This window comes from Trachurus japonicus, chromosome 8, assembly GCF_045865225.1.
Source record: "Trachurus japonicus isolate A0001 chromosome 8, Traja_1.0".
NCBI classification, from domain to species: Eukaryota; Metazoa; Chordata; class Actinopteri; order Carangiformes; family Carangidae; genus Trachurus; species Trachurus japonicus.
The window spans coordinates 30,638,467-30,649,647 of record NC_140914.1 but is presented as its reverse complement, the minus strand read 5'-3'; positions in this window follow the sequence as shown (position 1 = coordinate 30,649,647).

Genomic DNA, 11,181 nt, shown 5'->3' with positions numbered 1-11,181 from the left:
TGGTTTTCTCTTTTTTTGTTTGATCTTTAATCATTACAATCTTAAGTTTTCTGTGTATTTTCAGTTGATTTAATTTGTTTCTCCCCCCCGGCAGTGTGAGCACTGGTCGGGGGAGGTAATTTTGAGTTTCCCTTTGTGAAAATACTTACGGACGGGTACAATGGCTTCCAAACTTCGGACAGGATTGACGACGACTAAAGCTAGTAGGATTTCGGACATGGCTGCACCCGCTTCTCCCTCTGGGGGCCTGACTGCAGGTCCGCAGAGGGAGAAAGAAACGGTAGGTTCATATGATGTTGAGATCAACAAAGAGGGTAAACTTGTGAGCAGGATCGAGTCTGTGAGTGAGAGTGAGTGTGTGGGGAGTGATGGTGTGGTGGATGAGGGTGAATGGGAGCTGGTTGGGAGGAGAAACCAGTCTGCTGCTGCCGGGAAGCCGCCGGCCACCGGCGGCAGCAGGGAGGCCGGGAAGGGCGGATGTGGTCCGCGGTCGGCGTTGGCTATGCGGCCGCCGAACGCGCCGAAGCCGATGATGAGCTGGTAGTGTCTTTTCTTAACTTACCTGCGTATATTAAGGACGAGGAAATTCTAAATAAGCTGGCTGGTTGGGGGGTGGGGGCCACCTCCCCCATACGGAGGAGGATGTGGCCGGGCACTAGGGTGGCTGATGGGACCAGGTTCCTGAAGGTGAAGTTTAATGACACGGTGCAGTCTCTCCCCTACTCTGTCAGGTTTGAAACAGCGCTGGGGCCGGAGTACTTCCGCGTGATACATGACAGGCAGGTCCGGGTCTGCAGGATGTGCCTGCAGCCTGGACACATTCTCCGGGACTGCCCGGAGTTCAGCTGCCACAAGTGCGGAGTCCAGGGCCACTACGCCAGGGAGTGCGCGGCGGAGAAGGCTCGAGGGGAGGAGAAAGAGCTCTGCGCGGTGTGCAGGCACGGTCTTTCCAGCTGCGCCTGCGGTGGCAGCAGCGGTGAGGAGGAGGAGGAAGGAGGAGGAGAAGAAGAAGAGGCATCTGTGGCCTCCTCTGCTGAGCTGATCTCGGGGCACGGGGCCAGCGAGGCAGAGGAGGGCATGGACACGGAGGCGGGTGTAGCCGGGAAGGCCGACCTAGCCGATGCTGGACCCCCGTACCAACAGGTGAGGCAGCAGGGGCAGAGCAAGGGGGCGGGTGTAGCCGAGAGGGCCGACCTAGCCCGGGCCGGGCCCCCGAGACAGAAGAGGACACTGGAGGCGAGGGCCCAGGTGGACCTGATGGGGTCTAGCCCATAAGCCTCTTAAACACAGACTATAAGATTTTTGCAAAAATACTTACAAATAGGGTAAAGGAGGTGGCCGGGGATGCCGTGACAAGCCTACAGGCGTACGGCATCCCCGGCAGAGACATAGCTGACTTAATTCTGGCAGTGAGGGGAGCAGTTCACAGTCTGGAGAGGGAGGGGGGGCTAGCACTCAGCCTTGATTTGGAGAAAGCATTCGATAGAGTTAGCCACGACTTTCTATGGAGGGTTTTGGAGGGGATGGGCTTTGGGGAGGGGATCGTCAATATGATTAAATTACTGTATGCCGGGGCAAGGTCAGCCCTGAAAATTAACGGTAGGGTAAGTAAGTCCTTCGCTATAGGGCGGTCGGTGAGACAGGGGTGCCCCCTGTCCCCACTGCTGTTTTCTTTTTGTATGGAGGCCCTGGTGGCGGCGGTCGCGAGCGACGGTCGCTTGCCGGGGCTGCCCGTGGCGCCGGGGCAGGGGAGGGTGGCAGTCATTCCTTTTGCGGACGACGTCACCGTCTTCGCCTCGGCGCCACTGGAGATAGATGTGCTCCTAGAGCACATACGGAGGTATGAGGAGGCCTCAGGGGCCAAATTAAACATTGGTAAAACGAACTTGTTAGCGGTGGGGAGGGAGGGAACAGAGAAGTGGGGTTTTAACAGAGCCGACAGTAGCATCAAAGTTTTAGGCGTGCATGTGGGCATAGGAGGGGAGAGCATCACGAAGTTAAACTGGGATATGGTTATTAGCAAGGTGACTCATGTTGTTAACAGGTGGAGGTCTCGTGGCCTGAGCCTGAGAGGAAAGGTAGTAGTGTGGAACGCTCTAGTAGCCTCCACCCTATTGCATGTTTTGGGGACCTGCGAGCTGCCGCAGTGGGCACTAAAAGCGTTGAATGACGCATTCTCCTCCTTCCTATGGAGGGGAAAGGGAAATTCGATCGCTCGTCAGGTGTTAATTGGTAATAAACGGGAGGGGGGTTTAGGACTAATTGACATTGGTGCCAAAAGAGATGCACTGAGGGTGAAAATTGTCAGGAAGTTTTTGGATCCGGACAGGCAGTACCCCTGGGAGGGGGCGATGGCCGGCTGTTTGGCTCAGTACGGCGCGGGGGATGTGTACAACCTGTGCACTCTCCCTCCAAGAACGGCCTTCGGCGGGCTGCCGCCCTTCTACCGGGAGGTGCTAGAGGCCTGGGGCAAATTGCTGCCCCGCCTCAAGCCTACGGCGGTGAACAGGAGCAGTGTCGCGCTGTTACCTATCCTTCAGACTCCATTCCTCCAGCACGGGGGAAGGCCGCTGTCCTGCGCTCCACTGAGGGCAGCGGGGGTCACGAGGGTAGGCGAGGTGGTCGACGGGGAGGGTTATTTCAATCTGGAAAGAGTAATGGTTAAGTTGAGGGCCGGGAGGGTTAGATTTAGGCCCGGGCACATTAGAACCACCGGTGTTAGGTTAGATAGTGTCATGCCAGAGTCCTGGAGGAGGGCTCTCAGGGAGAAGGGGCCGGTGCAGGCGCCCCGGCTGGATTTCCTCCTGTGTCTCCCCGCCCAGGTCACACCCATTGCTAACATGTCCACCAAACTTACTTACAGCATCCTCGCGTCCGAGCTGGGGAGGCGGCCTTCCTCCGAGGCAGCTTGGAGGGGGCTCTTCCCCGGCGAGGACGCGGGGAAAATCTGGCTAAATCTTTCAAACAGGTTCCTCTCACGTCCTTGCTTTGATTTAGATTTCCGTTTGAGGCACAGGAGGATCTTCACCGGGGTCGTCCTGCATCAGGTCCACAGGGAGCTCTTCTCCAGGACCTGTGCTGTTTGTGGGGAATTTGATGAGGATTTGTCGCACTTGTTTGTCTCGTGTGCCCGTCTTGTGTCTTTTCATGTGTTTTTGTTACAGGTTTTGCACCAGCACTGCGGTTTCATCCCCCGTTCCCTCACCCCCTGGACCCTCCTGTTTGGACTCTCCCCCCGTCACACCCTCGTCAACACCATCCTGTCACTGGCCCGGCAAGCCGTCTGGACACGCCGCAATATCGCCCTCCACGAGCACCGCAATAGCCCCGTCACATCTATCTTCAAGAACCTCACCGTCACTCACTTCAGGACCCTGGACAGCTCCCCCCATCTGAACACACTGGCGGAGGGTTTTTCTGTCTGTGTGCATGACGAGTTGGGTGATCTGCGTTTCTGTTTTTGATTCAGTTGCCATTCTCTGTCCTGTCTGTTTTTTGATTTGGTAAGAGTGAATGGGTTGTCTTCATGTAGTCTGTCTCTATGTTGTATGTCTTCATGTAGTCTGTCTCTATGTTGTGTGGAGTGTTTTTGATTTGTGTTGGTTTTAATATATCGAAAGGAAGATGTACCAATGTTGATGTGTTTATTTTTGATAATAAAAGATAAAAAAGAAAAAAAAAACACGCCCGATCTCGTCTGATCTCGGAAGCTAAGCAGGGTCGGGCCCGGTCAGTACTTGGATGGGAGACCGCCTGGGAATACCGGGTGCTGTAAGCTTTTTCACTTTTTCACAGCACCGACTGCTCTTTGTCTCATTCATGAAATAGCCTACTTCTTTTCTATTCTTTTAAATAGCCTAGTCTTGCTGTCAACCTGTCTGCACTGTCTGCTGCACCTCTAATGAAAACCAGCCCACCCTCCTCCCACGCCTTCCGTGACCCTCTAAACTCTCCTTGCAGTCTCTTTAAGTCCAAGACTTTGTAAGGATATTGGGGGTTTCTAGCCCGGGGCTACATGGATTCAACAAGGATAAATTGTCAACAATTCAGAAAGAGGAGGTTAGTACTAAGTAAATAAAAATGATGAAAATATTAGAAATGGTAATAATAATAATGAGGATTGAAAAGACACACACACACACACACACACACACACACACACACACACACACACACACACACAGAAGGGGAGGGGGGGGGGTAAAGATCTCACTTCAGTACTGGTATCCTAGTCCTCATTTAGTGAAATTTGTAAGCTCTTATAATACTCTAGAAAGGCAGTCCAAGTCCTCTCAAAATTTTGCAAGGAGCCATTAAGGGTATATCTGATCTTCTCAAGGGTAAGAAAGTGCATTATATCTCTGATCCATCTTGAAAAGTTGGGAGGGGTGTCTTTCTTCCAAGAGAGGAGAATGAGTCGTCTTGCAATCAGGGAAGTGAATGCTATGACTGCCCCAGCCTTGCCTTTAAGGCCACGGATTTCAGGGGTGCATCCAAATAAAGCACATATGGGGTTGGGGATGACATCTTTTTGAAACATTTTACTGTAAGCATTAAAGATGTTGGCCCAGAACGTGTTTAACTTGGGGCAGGACCAAAACATGTGTATATAATCTGCTGGTTGACCCTTACAGCGGGGGCAAGAAGAGTCCACATTAGGAAAAAATTTTGCCAGTCTTGCTTTGGTCAAGTGTGCCCTCAATACAATTTTGAGTTGTATTAGGCTATGTCGAGCACAAGGGGAGGATGACTGTATTAACTTAAGTACTGCTTCCCACTGATCATCTGTCATTACTGCTCCGAGATCATTCTCCCATAGTCTCCTGACTTCTTGCAGAGAATGAGGAGTGATATTGTGTATACTGTCATAAAGAGTGGAAATCAGACCTTTACGATCCAGAGGCAGTGAAAGAATATGATCAATTGCACCGTCAATTGGAAATTCTGGAAAGGATGGAATACTTTTTTGAACATAGTGTATAAACTGAAGATACCTAAAAAAATGGGATTGCGGTAAGCCAAACGATTGGGAGAGTTGTGTAAATGATCCGAATTTACCACCTACAAATAAATTAGAAATGGTTTTAATGCCCTTTGAGCTCCACACACTAAAGGTCGAGTCAAACAGCGAGGGTGTGAAGTTATAATTGTTCTTAATGGGTGAATGCACGGATGTTGTCTGGAGTTTGAAATGTCTCCTAAATTGTGACCAAATTCTGATTGAATGATAGACAACTGGGTTAGACTGAAACTGACTTGGGTGAGGGGGTATAGAGGCACATAACACAGAACCCAAGTTAATTGGACTATTGGCATTTTCCATTTGTACCCAAGCATCAAGACTGCCTGGCTCATCTCTCTCCCTCCAGTGTAACATGGTTTTTATATTGCATGCCCAATAGTAATAAATAAAGTTAGGTAACGCCAGGCCTGCAAGCTTTTTAGGTCTTTGAAGACCATCTCGTTTGATTCTATGAGGTTTACCATTCCATATAAATGATAATATGTTGCTTTGCAATAAATTTAAAAAGTTTTATTTGATCAGAATTGGGATATTTTGAAAGAGATAAATGAATTTTGGTAGCACAATCATTTTGATAAGACTGATCCGACCAACTATGGATAGGGGGAGTTTTGACCAACTATGGATAGGGGGAGTTTTGCCCATCTAGCCATGTCGTTTTTACATTTTTCAAATAAGATAGTAAAGTTTTTTGTGAAGAGGGATGCAAAAGTGGGAGTGATCTCAATTCCGAGATATTTGAAGCCTTTCCCGACAATTCTAAATGGGAGGTGAGAAGCAGGGGTTAGAGTGGCAGACTGATTAAGAGGAAATATTTCGCTTTTATCATTGTTAATTTTATATCCTGACAGTTCCCCAAATTGAGTGAAGACGCCGAGGATGACAGGAATAAAATTTACTGGATCAGCAACATACAAAATAATGTCATCTGCGTATAAAGATATTTTGTGTGAAATGCCCCCCCGCTCTATACCTAAGAAGTCAACTGATTGCCTGAGAGCGGCGGCGAGGGGTTCTATGGCAATGGCAAAAAGTAAGGGGGAAAGGCTACATCCCTGCCGTGTGCCTCTGTTAAGAGAGAAAAATTCAGATTGCTGACCATTGGTGATAACTGAGGCTACAGGATGGGAGTAGAGGAGTTTTATCCCGAAAATGAAAGAGTCGTCGAGTCCAAATGATTTCAGAGTGAAAAATAAATACTGCCACTCGACTCTATCAAATGCTTTTTCAGCATCGAGAGATATAGCCATTTCAGGTGAGTGGGATGGAGAGGAGTAGACAATATTAAGAAGTCTCCTGAGATTTGAACTAGAGTGGCGGTTTAAAATGAAGCCAGTTTGGTCTGGTGAAATTATTTGTGAGATAACCTTCTCCAATCTTGTAGATAGGATTTTAGATAGGACTTTATAGTCTGTATTTAAAAGGGAAATGGGGCGATATGATGAACACTGGAGTAAGTCCTTACCTCCTTTCGGTATAAGTGTTATTGCGGCCTGACGTAAGGATGGTGGGAGATAACCTAAGGACAAAGATTCATTCAGCATGGCCCGAAGCAGAGGGCACAATTGAAGTGCAAATTTTTTATAGAATTCGGAAATGTAGCCATCTGGGCCAGGTGTTTTGTTGCATTTTAAAGAATTAATGGCCTGTAAAATTTCTGCGTCCGTAATCTCACCTCCCAGTAAATTGTTCTGTGTGGCAGAGACAGAGGGAAGAGTGAGTTTATCAAAAAAGGACTGGAGCTTAGAGGGGTTGCCATCACATTCAGAACTATACAGGTTACTATAATATTGCTTGAAAGCATTATTAATTTCAACATGGTTTATGATTAGTTCACCTGTTTCACTGTGAATCTTAGGAATAAGACGGGAGGATAGGGTCTGGCGAGCCTGTTGGGCTAGCAGCTTGCTGGCTTTATCGCCTGAGTCATAAACCTTAGATTGAGCTTTGGAGAGTAAGTATGTGGCTTTGTCAGTAGAGAGAAAATTATATTCTGTCTGCAGCCGTAGTCTTTCTTTAAAAAGTGGCGGGGAGGGGGAGGATGAGTATTGATTATCAATTTCTGCAATGGATCGTGAAATGTCATTTAATTTGGATTATCTTGCTTTCTTTGCTCTGGAAGAATATTCAATTATTTGGCCACGAAGATAGACCTTGAGGGTCTCCCACAAAGTAGAGTGGGAAATTTCTGGGGAGGTTTTAGTTTCAAGGAAGAGGGAGGTTTGAGAGGCGATATGGCGTATAAATTGTTCATCAGCTAATAGGAGAGGGTTAAGTCTCCAGCTGCGGGAAGGTCTGAAGCAGTTGGGTAGCGTAATATAAAAAGAGACAGCACCATGATCTGATATAGTGATGCTATGATATGAGCAAGAAGTAACATTACCTAATAATCTGTTATCTAGGAGGAAATAATCGATCCGGGTGTAGCTGTGATGGGTATTGGAGAAAAAGGAAAATACTTTTTTGTTATTAAACTTAAATCTCCAAATATCTGAGACGCCATACTGCGACAATTGTGTGTTCCTAACACTGCCACTGTGTGCGCTTCTGCTGTCAGGACTGGCAGTAAGGTAGCCATAAAACCTTTGTGTATAACAGTTCCCATCAGAAAAAAAGTATATATATATATATATATATATATATATATATATATATATATATATATATAAAAAAACTAAATATGTTTAACTACAGAACAAGACAACCAGTATATACATATCACTTAAGTGAGGAGAACGTTCCACCATTATTTGTCCCTCACAGATTTTCATTTTGACTTCTACTGTTACCAGTGCTGATACCACCCAGCTGTGGTGGTAGCAGATGCTAACTGGAAATTGGCCTTTGATGTTCCACGTAAGTATTAATTATGTAATTCATGTATTTTAAAAATCAGTTAATGATGTTGATTGTGATAAGTTATGCACAAACATGATATTTAATTTTAAAGGTGTACAGAAAAGAAAGTTGAATTTAAGCCCACTCTGGGTCATAAAATTAGTAAAAATAACTCATCTATCAGACGATGTAGGCCAAATTTGTGCAAAATTCTATTTTTGAGTAAATCCGGGATGAAAGTGTGTATTTTTTTTTCCCGCATTGGATAATGCAGGCGCACAGATTATACGTCAGCCTGTACACGATTCATCAGCCACTGATATTGGATCCGTAATCCGTCATTCAAACGTCTGAGACACGCACACACACACGGAGCTAGGGCTTGCCCCAAGCTTTGAATATCCCGCCCGCTAGATAACGACCAATCAAATTCGTTTTCCTTGCTCGGGTAAACTTGTGTTGCAGCTCGTGACAACTCGGTGCGACAAACAGGACAAACGGCCATTTCTGTAAAAATAATCTTACAATGTTATATATTTCACTAGGAACATCTGTGACAAACCCATATTCCTCATCTGTTGGCCACTCCACTTTGGCACCTTGGATGGGAGAGAACACCAGGGGCCTCATTTATCAAACTGGGTGTAAAAGTCCTCTTAAATTTTCACGTACGACGGAAAGGCAAAATGTGCGTACGACCAAAAAATATACGCTCTTTTCAGATCTATCAAACTCCGCGTACACACGGCTGCACGGTATTTCCCTTGATAAATCACACCAGACCTGAGAAAAGCATGGATGAGAACACGCCTCATACCCAGCCCAGACACAACCATATGGTCAATGCAAATCAAGCATGTGCATATAAATTAGCCATGTGCTGTCTGGGATTTTGTGGAGTGACGTCAGTGAAGAGGACACGATGGCAGAAAAGCGTGGGAAGAAGTGAAACTTTTCGGAAACTGAGATTCATGTGCTTGTTGGTGAGGTGCAGACAAGGAAGGAAGTAGTGATGTTCGATACCACAAATTTCCTTTCCGATCCGATACTGAGTAAAATTCAGGCTGGTATCGGCGATACCGATCCGATACCGATACTTTGTGCAAATGCACCTAATGTGTCTGGTAAATCTAATAAAATTTTTAAAAAGTACTGTAATTTCAAGTCATAGCTTCCTATCCGAAGGATGCAAGACTTCAGAGTAACGTGTTTATTTTAAACTCTGAACTATATTGAGGTAGTGGCCTCGTTTAGAATATAGCCGAAAATAGTGTTTCAAACACTAAAAAAAGAACATAAGTAAAATAATAAAACCATGAATTAAATAAGAAAATGATAAACAAACATATATTTTTTTCAATTCATGCATTTATAATATTATTCATAATATACGCACTTAGGTGGAAGAAAAAGTAGTTCCTACCAACCGCGTGTCATTTAGACAAGATCTCAATAGATTAGTCACTAAAGTTTCCACTGTGTTCCATGCTAATGATATGCATAACCACAAATGACTGAAGTATCAAAAGTATCGATATTTCAGTATCGATCTGCACATCACTAGAAGGAAGTCCTTTTTGGCAGGTATTTGCATTAATTCTGTTGTGAGTCATTTGTCTAAAAAAAAAGAAAAGAAAACATAACATGTGGAGACTTACAGATGAACACGTTGGACCAAACAGTTTTTTCGCCGGAAAAAATAATCAATCTCATTTAATCAGCCACAGCCCCGGCCTCACCAACAAGCGGAAATCCTCTGAGTGGCAGGAGGTAGCCATGGCTGTCAACGCAGCAGGTGCCACTGCCCGAACAGAGAGTGAGGTGAGGAAGAAGTGGACCGATTTAAAAGTGAGTTTCAATCTTTAATAGGCCCTATGCCATAACCTACTTTGTCATATAACATAATCTGTATTGAAATAATGTCAACACCGTCACTATTTTCACAGAGAGAAGCGAAAAAACGCCTCACTACCCACCGGCAAAGTGTGGCGGCCACTGGTGGGGGCGCAGCCACCCCCTGACCTTACCCCGGTGGACATTGCCATCGGGGACATAATTGGCACCGAGTCCGTGGAGGGTGTGGTGCCAGTCGAGGAGGGGGACTCGGACGTGAGGGGCACTACAAATCAAGCCGGTAATCGCCAGTTTGACTTTCCAGTAAGACAAAATGAATTTGTATGAAAATAATGTGCAGAGACATGAAAACATAAAACACACTTATTTCCTCAGACACGGAGGTGCATGATGAGGGGGGGCTCGTTGTCTTGGAGCTGAGCGAAATCCCCCCCGCGGTCGCTGGTCCGAGCGCTCCAGCCTCCACCTCGGCCCCGAGGCGGTCGCCCCCTGGCTCCAGCTCAGTCTCCACCTCTAAAACCTGGTACACCCTGATTTAGTTACTTTTAGCGACTAGATATGCAAAACATTCAAGATCAAGTACAAGAAATACACAAGAGAAAACATATAGGACTATACAGAGAAACATTTCAAGACATACAGTATCCTTCACATCCCTGGTCATGGCAGGCCACATACACACGCCCAGGGGCTCTAGATAAAGCAATTAAGTATCATTTCTTCATTTAAACCTTTTGGATGCAGAAATTTGCTAACTCTGCATTTCTGGTACTTGATCTTGAATGTTTTGCATATCTAGTTGCTAAAAGTAACTAAATCAGGGTTGTACCAGGTTTTATTTTACTTTATTTGTTTCAATAGTCTCAGGTTTCACCCTGTGGTACAAGATGTGGCCCTGGAACATGTATGGATCCAGCCACTGTTTGACTCTGTCTCAATCTACAAATAGAGCACAGGTGTGTGATTTGCCTTTTAAGACCAGACTGAAGATGGCTGTGTAGCCGAAACGTTTTTGTCTTACTTATAGTTGTTTCTTTATTTTATCACCATGGTAGCACTTTGTTGTTGTTTGATGGACCATTAAATCTTAGTTGCATCCGTTAATCTCTGGTGGACATTACCATTTTTTGATCAGTGTGCGAGCCTTTTCCTCCTGTTGCTCTCAAATGTTTGTTGGCCTGCGCAACTGAAAAGAGATCTTTTTTGGACAGTGAGCAAGAGCGCAAACACCTTTTCTCCTTTTAGTATACTATATATAAACATTTTCCAGTGTTTCCAGTCCTTATAACCTTGTGGTGTGTGTGTGTGTGTGTGTGTTTAGTACAAGATGTTACATGATGTGGTGCTTCATATGATGTAAATGGATCTTTTGCAGCCTCAGAAAAAAGATCTACAGGAGGCTTGTTACGCCCTACAGTAGGTGTGTCCTCTGAGGGGAACATCGCAGACATGTTAAACAGGCTTCA